Source organism: Gorilla gorilla, chromosome 1 (assembly GCF_029281585.2).
Source record: "Gorilla gorilla gorilla isolate KB3781 chromosome 1, NHGRI_mGorGor1-v2.1_pri, whole genome shotgun sequence".
Taxonomy (NCBI): domain Eukaryota; kingdom Metazoa; phylum Chordata; class Mammalia; order Primates; family Hominidae; genus Gorilla; species Gorilla gorilla.
Genome location: NC_073224.2, coordinates 48809138 through 48824784, shown reverse-complemented (window position 1 = coordinate 48824784; position 15647 = coordinate 48809138). Strand labels below are relative to the sequence as shown.

General features: G+C 48.0%; 1 long non-coding RNA gene across 1 annotated transcript; it reads left to right on the top strand.

Moving 5' to 3' along the window:
* Positions 1-5751: 5751 nt before the first annotated feature.
* Positions 5752-14914, top strand: LOC129528717 (uncharacterized). The gene is made up of 3 exons (XR_008674006.2): positions 5752-5836; positions 6877-7008; positions 12407-14914. It is a non-coding gene; the product is annotated as an uncharacterized lncRNA (long non-coding RNA).
* The last annotated feature ends 733 nt before the right edge of the window (positions 14915-15647 follow it).

The window sequence follows — 15647 nt, the reverse complement described above, 5'->3', positions numbered from 1 at the left end:
ATTAGTCTAGCATGTTTCTCAGTCTGCTTTTTCATTTTTACTTGCATAATGAAAGCACACTCAAGAGGAGAACTAGGCCTTGCAGCTATTCCCCATTGCCTTCTCTAAGGGGCTCTACTTACTAATTTTTTCCTCTCTGTCGGGTTTCTAGGTTTTCAAACTGGGACTTTCACTGCTTCTGGCTCACCTGCTGCCCTGAGCATCTTGCTGGTTATTCCGTCTGAATAAAAATAACTCACATTTATTTATTAATATATACAGGTGTCTATTTTATAAAGCACATTGAAATACATTATCTGACTTGAGTCTGACTTAAATACAGTAAGTAAACATTATTATCTCTATCTTATAGATGAGGAACTAAGATGTAAGGAGGTGAAGTCATTTTCCCAAAACCAGACAAACTAAGTGGCAGATGCAGGATGTAGACCTTATATTTTTCTAATATTTTCTTATTTTTTTTTAACACTTGGGTATAGTCAAATTCTTTCTGGTTCCTAGTAATCAGATAGTGAGTTTTCAAAAAAAAAAAAAATGTATAAAGAAGCTAACAGAAAATAAAAAGGAAATAAATGTGGGAAAAAACAAAGTATAAATCTGATGAAGATTGACACATTTCTAGCCCTAACTCTGAACCATGTATTTCTTCACTGATTTGAATTCACTTTCTTTTACTACATAAGAAATCACCACAAACTTAGAAGCTTAAAATAACACCCATTTGTCAGATTTGTCAGCTCACAGTTCTGTGGGCCAGGCAGGTTTTGAATCTGGCATGGCATAGCTGAGTTCCCTGCTCAGGGTATCATAAGGCTAAAATGAAGGTGTTAACCAGGCAGGCCTCTTACCTGGAAGCTCTGAGGAACACTCTACTTCAAGCTCATTCTTATTCTTGGCAAAACTCAGTTCCTTGTGGTTGTAGGACTGATATTCCTGTTTTCTTGCTGGCTGTCAGCTGGAGGCTGCTTTCAACTCCTAGAGCCACATGAATTTCTTAACAGGTGGTCCCCTCCATCTTCAAGCCAGCAGTGGAGCCTGAAATCCCTCTCATGCTTCAAATCTCCACTTCCCCTTCTGCAACAAGCTAGAAGAAACTCTCTGCTTTTGAAAGGCTCAGATGATTAGGTCCAGCTCACCCAGATCATCTATCTTAAGGCTAACTGTGCCAAATTAATATAACCTAATGATGGGAGGAAAATCCATCATATTCATAGTCCTGGGGATTATGTAGGGTGTGTATACGGGGGTCAGTGTGGGAAGCGGGAGGAAACATCTTAGAATTCTGTCTTCTGGAAAAAATACTATTTGAGGTACACAGGCTCTGCTTTTTTTTCTGCCATCTTAAGTAACACCACAGGCTCTAGAACCCCTACTGTAAGGCCTGTAGGGATCCCTAAAACCTCTCCAACACTAATTGTTGATTTCCTCTCTGAGTGGGGCCTCAGACAGCCTCACTGGACTTTCAGGTGCTCTCAGGTGTGTAATAGACCATTCGTGACTCTAGCCCCAAGAATTCTTAAATCTGCCTTTCTACATGCTGCCAAAGGTCCTTTGGCTCCCAAATCTTGAAAATCCTACTCTCATTCCTGACCCATCTCTTCCTGTTCTGGGTGGCTTGCCAGCAATCACTAACTGATAACAGTGGTCTCTGCTCCATGGGGAACTTGAGTGTCTTCCTTTAGGGTCCTAGCCGGTATCAGGCCTGGTCCTGGTCCTATCCTACTTTCTATGTAGCATAAGATAATGCATTATACTTGGGCTCGGCTCTGGAAGCTACTGTGACTTTCTCTCCATATCCTGGACAGATCAACATTAATGAAAGTGTCATCCTCCCAACTGCCCACCACCCACTTGGCACCTCCCAGCCATTTCTCATTTCTAATGAGGACCTCACTGAATTCTCACTGAAACCTCATTTGTTGAGCTGGGTGACAGACATCACAGGATCTGGTCAATACCATAGTCTGGTGCTTCTGACCATGATTCCCTCTAAATAATAAGGTAGAATACCTGCCTCAGGGAAGGGATCTTTTAAAATGACAGCTTTAACATGTTATATTATGTGTCCAACACTTTCTTCACTGACTTACTGTATACAAGGATTATGGCCATACTATGGGGGAAGTATTATTAGACATATTTTACCAATGAAGAAATTGAGGCTCAGGAAGTTCAAACCACTTGCCTAAGGATACAGAACTAATAAGTGACAGAAGCAGCACAGTTCACACCTCTTCCACTCCCGTGACAACTTGTTCTTAGAGAATCACACACACTATGAGAATGCCAAGAACACAGCGAAAGAAAGCGGTGTTGTGCTCTCACACTTGGGCTTCTCAACACTTGTGTCCCACGTGTTTTTTAAAACCTTTGTTTTAGGAAATGTTCTGTGGCAGTCGTTTCTTCAATCTGCATCTGGTTCCATCACTGTGGCTGCTGCTTGCACATCCCAACAAAGTGCTGCGCTGCGAAGCATTTCACAGGGACTCAAACAACAAAACAACTCTTAAAAAGTGTCCCATAAAGTGCCATATGCAAACATCATGTGTGGCGTGCACATTTTCGGCAGCGGCAGAATGTCTGCTTCCTGTGAGGATGCATGGGTGGGTGCACTGAAGGCAGGGATATTTTCTGAATAGTATGACTGTGTTTGGGGGCAGCGTTAGGTACCCAGGCACACATGTTGGCCCGACACCCCTTACTCTTGGGTGTGGAACAGATCTACAACAGAAAGGGCTTGTGGTAGGAGTAGATTCCTTTGTTCTGACCCTGGTAGACTCAGCACTGCCATTTCATTGTTTCTAAGAAAGGCTCTGCTGGCAAATCAGTCTTAGTACCTGCCAAGAGCACTGTTTCCTTCTAGGAGAATCTTCCCAGCCCCTGGCCTCTGCCAGGGCCTCAGGCTGAGTGGGGCTGGCCAAGTCCTATATCCACTCTCCTTACCTTAGACGAGAAGGAGGAAACTGATTCAAGGACAGCCAGTCCATAGACTGACCAGCAACCTGTAAGGTGGCCAGGTATGGAATCTCTTTCCTACCACAAGCAGTGTGGTTAACTAGGCCAATCAAGTTCTCATTCTTGGAAATCTGAATTCGAGATTATAGAGAGAACCAGGCAACTGGCAGAAAGAGAAAACAGCAGACAGAAAAAGGGAGACAACACGAGAGTAATGGGGCCACATTCATGATGAAACACTCGGAACTGGGAACTCCTGAGATGGATGAGGGAGATGAGGCAGCCCAATGCTTAGAGTGGCCAGGGATCCCGAATGTCCTCCTGACACCTCCCTCTGACACCTGGATTGATTTTTGTCTCTACTCTGGTATTACAGTGAGATTTTAGTCTCTTTAATTACATCAATTAGGATGCTTTGGGCTGCAAGTAACACAAAACCCAACTAAAAGCAGTCTTCATAAGAAAAATAAGTCATCTCACTTAACAAGACAATCCTAAGCATTTCCCCCACTCCCTGGGTTGGCTAATTTAGTGGCTCAACAATGTCATGAAGACCCCAGATGTTTCCTGGATTTCTTCTCATCACCCTCTATTTTGCTTGTCCTTCTAGCCTACTTTCTCTCATGGTATCAGAAGCCTGCAAAAGTTCCAGGCAATGACATCCAGAGATGAAAAAGGAAAAAAAAAATGGAATGTACCTTTCCTTTGCCCCTTTTAAAGCAAAAGGAAAATACCCCACCAACTCCCCAGCAAGCTTCTCCCACGTCTCATTGGTCAGAATTGCACCCTCTACCCATTCCTAAATCAATCACTGGTGCCAGCAGGGAGGAATGCAGCCGCCTGAAGCACAGGGTAGCTCTATCCTTTAACCCAGTCAATGTCAGTCCTCTGTTAGCCAGGGAGAAGGCAAACAGCAGTGTCTGCTCCACTTACTGCCTCATCTACTGAACAATAGGGCTCCATTTCATGAGATGACCTGGTTACATCTGTTTCCTTCAACTCAGAGAGTTGGCTAATACCTAGATCAGCCTTAGCAAGTTGAAGACATGATCTTCAGTAGGTACTCTTTGAGAGTAGTTGAGAGCTGAGTGGTTATGTAAATACAATATTATATGGAGCCCTAAAATTTCCATCGCTTTCTAATATTTTACAGGGCCCAAACACACACAACAGACTCCAAGGAATGAACCTATCATGCCGCTGCTAACTCTGGGCTTCTCAGTTCATTTCTTGCCTCCTTGGGCCTCTTAAGCAGTGATGGCATTCTGTCTTTCCATGCAGGCTTGCTTCTAGCTGATACACAGGCTTTTCTGGAACAGTGGTTTTCAAAATTTCTTCGTGCATCAGAGAATCTCTTGAAGGGCTCCTTAAAAATTGCTGGGCTCAAAAGGACAACATATGAAGCTTAGGAGTGAAGGGACTTCCTGAGCAGAAATGGGCAAACTTCAGTCTTTTTACTGTGTCTTTGCAGTATTCTATAGATAATTTCCTTAATTTGTAAATTTAGTGACCATTAGCTAGTGATCATTTGATGGGCAGCAATTCTAACAGTATGAAGTCCACAATGTTCTATGTCCCTAGCCTGCCGTTTTTTAGCTGCATGTAAAAGGGGGTAGGATGAGATAATCGATCATTATAAAGATTTAACTATTTTATGCTGAAGGAGCCATATTTTCAAGGGATGACACCATCTCGCACACAACAATGAAGGTACTTGGCCATAGACTTGGAATGAGACCATATATGGGGATGAGATTCTTCTAGATCCTAATACTGCTGTACTGGCCTTTGTGTACATGGGGTCCTTCAGCTGAGGCCTTGCAAGGCAAGCCAGCTGTGCCATGTTTGTAGATGGGGCAGAGGAAGCTAGAACAATGGAAAAGTAACCTATTTATGCTAGGTCCACCTATTGAAACGAGGTAGGAATGAGGCTAGGGTCCTTAACTTCCTTAAGGCATACTTTTCTAGCTACCTTCTGCCTTGTGTCTGGTACCTACATCCTTGATGATTGTTCCCTTTCATCCATTGTGAAGATATATATATATATGTGTGTGTGTGAAAAGCAAATAAAATAAATTGCTGGGCTGGCACTACCTCAAAGCTTCTGATCCAGGAGGCCTAGGAGGGGGCAGCTAAGATGCATTTCTTACTAGTTCCCAGGTGATGCTTCTGCTGCTAGTCCGGGCACCACACTTTGAGAATCACAGCTCTAGGGCTAGGGGTGCTAATCTTCATTCCAGATGGAAAGGAGGCTGCTAAGGAGTCCACTTAAGTAATTTTTCCTGCGATAAAGACTTGCTTCCTTGTCACTTGCTGTCAACACCCCTCCACACAGCAGCGACTGCCTGGCTTAATTCTTAAAGTAGAGGCCTCTTAATAGACAGGGTGGACACTTCTTCGCCTCCTGGCAGGAGAGAGAAAGAACGGACTTCAATCTTTGGTTGGCAGGGCCTGACTAGGCAGTCGGGCACAGAACCCTAGGGCTTTCCCACCCCTTTGCTTTCTCACTTGTAAAACGAATAAAGGTACTGGTCCTGCCAGCTTCACAGGTTGCTGTACATAGAGGAATGGTTGGTTGAAAGTGCCCTGCATAACGCAAGCTCTTTAGGACTCGCAAACAGCCTTAATCGCAGTAAGGGGGCACATCAGGGCTGTGAGAAGGCCCCCTTGAGGGCTCGGCACAGGTGATTCTGGGCTCTCTGTGCTTGCCAGCCTCCTAAAGTAGGTGCCCACTTTCAGAAGCTCTGCACGCCCCACCTGGGCGCCTCTGCTGGAGGTCTGCCTGGCGCAGGGCACCCGTGTGCGCGCGAGGATTTCTTTTGCAGAGAATGAAACCACCGTTACTTTCCGTCCGTGGTCTACTCCAGGGTCCCCATCCCACGTAAGTGCTGTGGAACCCCGAGGTGATGAGCCCCGGGGGAAGCCAGCATCTCCTGCCCTCCAGTGCCGGCGCCCGGCAGAGCCCCGGGACTCCGAGTTTTTGCCGCCGCTGAGGACGCGGCGCGGGCTGCTGGCCGCGTCGCCGAGGGAGGGCCCGGACAGCCCTGCAGCGCGTCTCAGCGGAGCCCTGGGGGCCGCGCCGCTCCTCCAAACACGATTCAGAACCGCCCGTCAGCCTTGGCTCCAGCGCCTGGCGCGAGCGAACCGGGCTTGGCTGTCTCGGCCCCGTCTGAACCCTGCGGGCCGCGGGCCAGGGCGGGCCGGGATCCGCTGCGCCAGGACCCTGCAGACCCGGCCGCGGCCGGGCCGAGTGCCTCCCGCCGGGGCCTTACGCCCACGGTCCACGCTTGCAACAACAGGGCTGTACGGCGGGGTCCGCAGCTGGGTCTGCGCCTGGGACTCGGGGCTCCCTGCGCTCCTCGTGCCGCACCCCTTGCCTTAACCCCAAGCGGACGGGTCCTGGGGCTTCACCGGCCAGGCCGGAGCCCCAGCCCCACAACTCCCCCTCTCCCACCGCACTGCCCCCTCTGCGCTGTGGCGGGAGTTGGGGACTGGGGCCGGAGAAAGGAGACGCGCCGGTCCTCAAGTCTCTTGAGCCATTTCGGGTCCGGGCGCGCCCCCCAGGGCTGCAGTCGCGCGAGGTTCCAGATAGTGCAGCTGTGTGGCGCCAGGCTTCCAGCGGGTTCTTGGTGGGGGTTCCCTCTCTGTGAGTCGGTGGGCAGAGATTTGCCTTGGAGGGTCGTACCTGGCTACAGAAGTATGAGACTTAATTTCCGGGGAGCAGAGGGGCCTTGGGATAAGGAACTGAAGCTTCTGGGGAGTAGTGTGGAATTTTGGTTCCACCAATTATCAGCTGTCCAACCTGGAGAAATCCCCTCCCCCTGTTTTCTTGGTTATAAATAACTATAGCTACCATTTGAGTGCTTATTATTTTCCATGTACTTTACGTATGTTATTTTTATCTTTCCAACGATTTTGCAGGCCATATTCTGCTGATGGAGAAATGGGATCTGGGATCTCATCCAAGGAAAGTGACTTGCCAGGGTTACACCACTGGTAAGTGGAGACCTATGACTTGAACCTGTCTCTAACTCCAGAGACTGTACTTTCTCTGTAAGTGAGAACATTGACGCCATACAAAGAATTTTAAAACTGTAAGATGGTGACGGATACCATTCTCTTCTGACCTATCCTCAGGCCACGTCCTGAAGTCCAGGCTGAAAGCATGACCTTTCTTTCTCCCTACCTCCTCAGCCACGCTTCCCTAGGCGGGTCAGAGTGCAAGAGGTAGGGTCTGGGACTGGGGACCCCTGGGTCAGCCTTGCACACCACCCCCAGCTGGACCCTTCCCATCCTCACTTCTACCCCACACTGTTCAATGTCCTTGAGAGACAAGGTGGTATCACTGTTGTGGCATTTCTCCTCCACTACCAGTTGCACAAGAGGATTTTCTCCTGTGCTCAGAGTGGGAAGAAGACCAAGAAGGTCTGTACAGTAACTCGAGAACCCTGGGGCCCAGTTTGAGCTCTTAGGACGCCAGCAGTGCCTCAACTTTCTCATCTGTGTTTAGAATTCACTTTGCAGAGAAAATGAGTGGACTCTTGGGGAGAGGAGGGCCTGGGTGTCAGAGAAATTTGGGTGCCAGTCTTTTGTCAAATGGAATCTATTGATAATGCCACCACCAGTCTTGCCTGACCCCACAAGAGTTGCGGTAAGACTCAAAATGGATAATGGCCACACAGTGCTCTGGGAAGTGTGAAGTGCCTCATAAACATAAGATGGTATTATTCATAGAAGCCACTGCAGGCAACAAGAATACAAAGATGAATGCCATCTTGGAATCTTTCAGGCTAGCAGGGGAAATATGAATGGCCATACAGTTAAAATATAAAACAGGGCATGCAAATGCTCCACCAATATGCCCGCATGGTGCCAACTCATACTGATTTTGTAATAACAAAGAATATATACAGGTCTATCTGGGTGACCTCTACTACTATTGCAAGAACTCCTCTCCACAATGGCTCTAGCCAATCTGTCTCCCCTCTACAATTAGCCTCCTTCTTACCACCTGCGTGATCTATGGCAGGATTTTTTTTCCTTTGGAGTGTGTTTGTATTAGTTCCCTATTGCTGCTGTGATTGATAACCACACACGTAGTGGCTTAAAACAACACACGTTTGTTATCTTACAGTTCTGGATGTAAGAAGTCCAAAATGTGTCTCACTGGGCTAAAATCAAGGTGTCAGCAGGACTGTTCCTTCTGGAGGCTCTGGGGGAGACTGTTTCCTTGACTTATCCAGGTTTTCGAGGCCACCTGCATTCCTTGGTCTGCGGCCCCTTCTCCATCTTCAAAGCTATCAGTGACCAGCCGAGTCTTTCTCACATTGAATCCCTGCCACCTCTGCTTCTGTGGACACATCTCCTTCTCTCCCTAACACTGTTTTCTCCCCAACACTGTTTTCTCCCCATCTCAAGACTCTTAATATAGTTATATCTTTAAAGTTCCTTTTGCCTTGTAAGGTAGCAGTTTCACAGGTTCCAGGGATTAACACCTGGACATCTTTGAGGCAGAGGGAGCATTTATCAAAAAACAAAAACCCTAGGGCCTCAAACAAAACATTTTTTAAAGAGAAATATAAAAGCTTCAACTCTTCTTCAAATAAGTAACATAGCAACTTTTTCTATAAATGTAACAAATTCTGAAAAAAAAAAAACCAAAAACAAACTTTCAGTTCCTAACTACACCCATAAAAAATCAGACTCCCTGGTGTCAGGGAAGAAGAAACAATGGGTGACAATAAATAGACTCCACATAAAAGGGAAGGGAAAGGCTCCCTAGGTTGAGAAGTTATGATATGTGCTTCACTGGGAATGTAGGTACAGCCTTTGGAAATGATTAGTTGTTAACAATTGTCCATAGCTCTTCAGCTGCTCTACTTTATAATCCTTTAGTGCAGTGACATCTAAAACATTTTTTAAATAAATCAATCAACTGTATTTTTTAGAAAAATTTTAGTTCACAGCAATATTGAGCAGAAAGTAGAGTTCCTTGTCCCTTCACCCTCCTCCCACTTAAAACATTTTTAAAGCATTAATAGAATTCTTGGCTCCTTATTTTCCCCCCAAAAGAAATTCCTACCTAAAAAATAAAAATCGTGCTGCTCTGGTTAAAGTGGACTCATGGAGTCCCTCAACCTCTGTAAATCCTACTGCATGGTTTAACACCTGTTTTGCAGTTACTTCTCTGAGTGGAATAATGAGAATAACTCAAGTTAGAAAGTACCCTCTGGACCACAGAAGTAGGGAGACTGTCATGTTGGAAATTATTCTCCAGGCTTCAGAAGCAAGAATTGTCATAATATTCTCCCAGGAATTGGAAAAGAGCAGGCTCTTGTTCTGACGTAGAAGCATAGAGTCTTCTAGGCCATAAATCTGCTTATTTTAGTTACAGTAGTGAAAGGGCCAGTGGGCAACACGGTAAAAAGTACATGGGCCCAGAAATTGGGGACTTGGATGGGGCAGCTGGGATGTAGGGGACATATTAATTAAGACCTACTGTGGGCCTTTCGTATTCTGGGTCAGATAAGTGAACAAGCAGGTGAGGTTCTGTGTGGGCTACCCTGGAATACAGTGTTGCATAGGGTTGTGTGAGAGGTGCAGGGAACGCCTAGAAAACTTTGCAGGGAGAATGTTTTCTAAGCCAACACCTAGAAGACAAGCAAGAGTTTGCTGGGCAGAGAGTGAAGCTGGGCGCGGCTGGGATCATGGGGCCGGATGTGCACAGCCGGGACATGGGGAAGAGCTGCAGTGGAGAGTGGGGTATGGTGGAAAGCAGTCAGGGCCAGACGATGCTGGCGGGCCTGGAGGCCTTGGGAGCGCTGACTTTCTCCAAGAGCTGGGGGTGCCAGGACAGGGTCCCAAGCAGCGGCACTACGTGGCCTGGTTTGCTCTTCACTGGCAAGCTCCATGGCCCTGGGCAATGTGCTGCTTCTGTTTTTCTTCTTCTCATCGGTGCCTGGCTGAGCTCTGGAATCGTTTCCTTCTCTGAGCCTGAAACTTCAAGCAGTAAGAAGACGGTCCACAGCCCCGTTACTGGGGCTTTGCAAATGCGACGTTCCCAGTGGCCCTCTCCCAGGCTCCGGGCCTCCGGGTAGAGGAACTTCTGTCTGTAAAGGATGAAGGCGACCTTGCTCAGGCTGCAGCGGGATGGAGAAACGTGACCCAGCGGAGGGGCTTTCGGCTGCGAGGTGCGAGAGGCGACCCGAGGGGTGAAAGCAAGGCGAGTGCGGTCAGCGCACCGGGCTGGGCGGGCTCCCCGCCGGCCGGGGAATTCGTTCCCAGCTCCAGCTGCATCTCACCGCCTCTATCGCGCCTTTGGGGCCTCAGAGGGAGGCTGCATGTCCCGGAGGCCTGAAATCCGCCATTTGTTCCCTCCCGGGGCGGCAGAGCCACAGCTCACTGAAGGCTGCAGCCTCGGCAGCCGGAAGCGCTGGCCGGGCGCTTGGCCAGCGACCGCCTCGGGTCGGCCTCGGGTCTGCGCAGGCGCAGGCCCGGGAAGCCGGGCGCGGTGGTGTTTCTGCGGCCCGCGGCTGCCCTCTCGTGGCCGCAAGGCGCCATGGCACGGCCGCTTCCACGCAGCGGAGGTGCGCTGGCCGGGAGGCGGCGGGTCCGGCCAGCCAGGCAGACCAGCCAAGCGCTGTGTTTTTCCAGGTCCTCGCGGGCCAGGGGAACCCTGCGTGTTTGCTTGGTGGGAGTGGTTTACTGGGAAAGTAGACGGAAGGTACCCTGCAAATCGGCGTGCACTGTATTGTTTGGGAGTCAACAGCCTGGAAAGTAAATATCAGGTGAGGGCAGTGCTGGGAACCACCGCCTGCCCCTTCCCCTGGCCTTGGCCCTGACTTTGAGTAGGGCACCGCGGTCCAAACAGCTCGGCGGCCCAGGGGAGAGGGAGAAGGAGGAGGAGGCAGGCAGCGGGGGAGGTGTCAAGACTCAGAAATAGGAGCCAGCTAGGCCCAACATACGCCTGCCACCCCAGGGGCTGCAAACAGGGAATACCATCCCTTCTGCCCACCCCACGAAGACATCGTACACTCCGACGAGTCACCATTCCAGAAAGGCTGGCTTTCTGCAAGGGTGCCGGGGCGGTGAAAGTGGAGGGTGGAGGGGTTGCTCAGGGCCCACCCAAGCATAACTGTCTGAAGGGCACACCCCACAACGGAAGGTTTAGGTGAGAGGGGTGAACCCACACTCTGGCACGAGAATCATGTGTTCTGTTCCACCCAGGTAGCCGCACTACATAGAGTTCTCTTTAAATTCATCTTCACTAGCTGGGTGTGGCTGAGTCTTCTCCTATCTCCTGATTCTGAGTTAACTTTTTGCGTCCCACCCTGTTCTTGTCTCAAGCAGTCGCTTTGGAATGTGTTTCCTCTCGTCCGGGGTTTGAAGATTAGTCATGAAAAACATCACTCTGCCCTTGCTGAAGTGCATGTTGGCTACTCGATCATTCCACCTGTATGCCCCAAGACGGTCTGCTAAGGAGGGCTCCCCTCTTTTCCATGCCCTCTCAGCTCCAGACTCCATCCCATCCATCGACATTATCCTGTGCCCCCGAGGGAGGAGGGCGGGGGAGGGTTTCTGTGCCTGGATTATTGGTGAGAGGAGAGCAAGTGCAGAAATGAAGCTATGACTCTTGCAGAAGTCATGCATTCCGTTCAAGGATATTCCTTTCCGTAGCCTCCACACATTCCCTCTGGCTGCAGGCCCCTGGGATTTTTCTGTGTGACCCCGTCACATTGCATCTGTATAGATTGTCAAAGCACCTCATGACTGTGGAGGAAGAAGTCGGGGACAGAACATGGATCTGGAAGGCTCACAGCATGGATTTGGTAGGGTGACACAATGTCCCATGTTCTTCAAGAAATGTCTAGACTAGGTGATTGATTCTATCGGAGATCTGGCACAATGCTCCCGCCACACAGGGGGCAAATTGAGAGCCAGAGAGAAGTGACTGGCCCAGGTCACTCAGCTAGCTGGTGACTTATCTGGAATTCGTTCCCAGGTCTCCTGACATCCAGTTCATTCATTTTTTGCACGTTTCCTGAGGACTTACTATATGCTAGGCACTATTGTAGGTGCTAGGAATATACAAAGTGCCCGTATAGAGCTTGTGTCTTGTAGTGTGTGTGTGGGGAGATTATGGATAAACAAATAAACAGATTTATCCAGAATGCCACGTGGTTAAAAGTTTTTATGATACTCAGTGCCTCTTTTCCTCTTGTTTTTGAAGGGAATGGGTTTGAGGCTTGAGAAGAGATGTTCACTCATACACTGGGTCATTAAATAAACATTAGAGGATGCCCCACTATGTGCCAGATGCTGTGCAGGGCACACAGATATAAAGGCAGGGGTCTGTCTTCAAAAGCTGCCACCAGCTGGGCAGATAAGGTATTCCTCTTAGCATCTTTACATGGATTTCTGTAATTGTTATGCCAATTGTTTTTCTCTCCAGATCTCTCCCAAAAAGGATGCTTGTAGAAAACGATGATTCTGAAATGGTACAAATCCCTTTCCCAAAAGGCACCTCAAAGCCAGCCGCTGCTACTGACTTATTGATGGCTATCACCCAGTGGCCTTGGGGAGGCGGTGGGAAGCCCAACCACTGCCTGTAATAAGGAGAGACAACTCAGCATCCACCCTGCAGTGAATAATAGAACAAAAAGCTGCCGGCGCCTGCAGGATCAAAGCACATGAGCAATCACAGTGTCTCTGGGTTAAATAGATCAGCAAAGGCCAGGCAGCCAGCAGATGTCATGGAACTTTTTGGGGGAGAAGTCTGGGTTATGGAGGAAGCCTCAGCTGGATTTCAGTACCTTACAAGATGCTCTTCTGTGGCTCTCTCCTGCTAACCTTCCTTGGACATGGAATACTCTTCCCTCTATCCTCCCTCTTCACCACTGCTGTTCCCAAAGTCTAAAAAGATGGGGGCAGGAGGTGAGACAGGAGGGGATGGGAAAAGAATACTGGACCAGGAGGCAGGAGACACTGGATCTGTGAGTGTAGGCAATGCTGAATGACTTCCATGGCCTCAGTCTCCCCATCTGTAAAATGGGAAGGTTGATATATGGCCTCAACCTTTCTGCCCACTTTGATAAACCATATTTCACCAAAAAGAGGCAGAGGGGATCTGTTGCTTTTCAGGTTCCTGTCCAGTTACTTCTAGGTCAGACAGAATGATTGCCCCAATGATTCTGGGTCCGCAGACTCAGTCTGTGAAACCCCATTTCTTGGAGGAGTTGGGATCAGGACAGGCAAGAAGACTACACTATTCCCGCCTCCTATTTGCTCCCTCTTGCCAGTGGGGAAATCAGTGGCAACCTTAGAGTAATCTTGGAGGGGTGGGGGGATGAGTTATTATTGGGATTTTTATCTGCAAAGAATATTTTCAGATGTTGTTTGTGCATTTAAATGTACATGCAGTTCTAGAGTAGAAGACCCTAGTGGTTGCGGTGCTGTGAGGCATTTTGCATATGTTTATCTCACTCAAGAAGAACTGTGGGGTCCTTGTGAAAGTAAGTGTGTGTGTGTGTGTGTGTGTGTGCGCGCGCGTGCATGTCCTGAGTCAGCCTGAGTCCTGAGCCTTTTGTCTTTGCTCCTGAGTAAGCCACTGGGGGAGGTAAATATATAATTGGAGGAAGAAATGTGTCAGGAAATAACTTCTTTACTTGTGGAAAGTCATTGAAAACCCTTGGTTTTGCGTATGAGCACAGCACCCTGTAGGCAGGTGAGGAGTCTTAGAACACGGCGGGGAGCGAACCAGACACGTACTAAAGAAGCCTCCATGTTTGATATAAACCCAATGCACAGGTCCACACAGACAGGGCATGGAGGTGTGCTCCACAGGGGCACCACACAGACCTGTGTGATGGCAAGCCCGGATGCATGTACAACTAAACATCCTCACAGATACACTTTAATGTAGGTGGAGACCTGGTGTTATGGGTTAGACTATGTCCCCCCACAAAATATATGCTCAAGTCTCATCTTCCATCTACATTATTTGGAAATAGGGTCTTTGCAGATGTAAACTGGTTAAGATAATAAAAAATAAATAAATAAATAAAGGTAATGGCAACAATGAAAAAAAAAAGTAAGTCATCCTGGGATAGGGTGGGAGAGCCCTAATTCAATGTGACTGGTGTCCTCGAAAGAAGAGGGGAATTTGGACACAGAGACACAGCTGAACTTACTGAGCAGAGCCTCCCAGATGCTGCAAACTCAAGGAGGCCTCTGTGCTCATATCTTTATTCTCTCTCTCTCTGTCTCTGGTACAGCGTTTATGCTTTTTGGCAGTTCTTTCCTCTTCATTCCCCCATCTCTCCAATTACACATTCATATACACATAAACACTCCGATACCCTCAAACCACCAGAAGCCATGTCAGAGACTTGAGAGCTTTGGACCAGGAACTGATGGAGACAAAGATGACCTAGGAAGATGGCTACATTGGGAATGGAGGCAGAGATTGGAGTCATGTGGCCACAAGGGAAGGAACTCCTGGGGCTCCCAGAAGCTGGAAGAAACAAAGATCCTTCCCCTATAGGCTTTGGAGGGAGCGTGGCTCTGCAACACCTTGGTTTTGGACTTCTAGCTCCAGAAGTGTAAGAGAATAAATTTCTGGATCTCATATTCAGTTCATGGTGCTATATGATGGTAGCCCTAGAAACTAAGATACGCAGGTATGTTGGATGTATGGGTCAGGCCCACACCCAGGGTGCATAGGGCCTTTGGTTAAAAAAAAACTCTCATTTCTGTGGGGAATCCATTGCCAGTAGTCTGGATGGCATGGCCACTGCCTCTCTTCAGGGATGCGCACAAGACCCTGGCCTGGCCAATCAGAATACCTCATGCCCAGGACCACAGTAATTGGGTCAGGGGTTGTCAAGATTTATATAAATGATTTACATAAAATGTTTAAATGTTTTGTTAAAATATTTAAAATAAAAAAATGTTTCTAAGATTTCAGTTGCCAATTGTTTTTTGCGAGTATATACAAATACAACTGATTTTTACATATTGGTTTCGTATCCTGTATACTTGCTAAATTCATGCATTAGTTGTATTTTTCTAGATTTCTTAGAATTTTCTGTGTACACAAATCACAACATCTGTGAATATACACAACATTACTTCTTCGTTTCCAAAACTTATGCTTTTCACTTCTTGTTCTTGCCTTGTTGCACTGGGTAGAACCTCAGTTGTATATTAAATATATTTTTTAAAAAGGTAGACATTTGAGCCTTGTTTCCAATCTTGGGAAGACACTATTCAGTCTTTTGCCCTTGTCTGCTTCTAAGCTGCCAAAGCCTGTGCTGTTGTGGGGAAATGTCACTCTGTGGGCCAGCCATGGTGTGAGTGTGCAGATGGGACAGCAGCAGCAGGTGCATTCTCCTGGGAGGCCAGGCCTGGTGGCAGGCATCTGTAATCCCTGCTATTTGGGAGGCTGAAGCTGGAGGGTGGCTTGAGCCTGGGAGTTCGAGTCCAGCCTGAGCCACACAGCGAGACACTGTCTCTTAAAACAAAAAATAAAAAACAAAACCAACAACCCCCATGCCTGCCTGCCAAATTTTCCTGGGGAAGGCAAGACACACAATTAAGAAAGTAAACATTATGTCATCCTTGTCTGTATCTCAGTAGCCATAGTTGTGGATTCCTTCAGTTCTCTCTTGGTAGAAGGTGGGGCCTGAATAAAT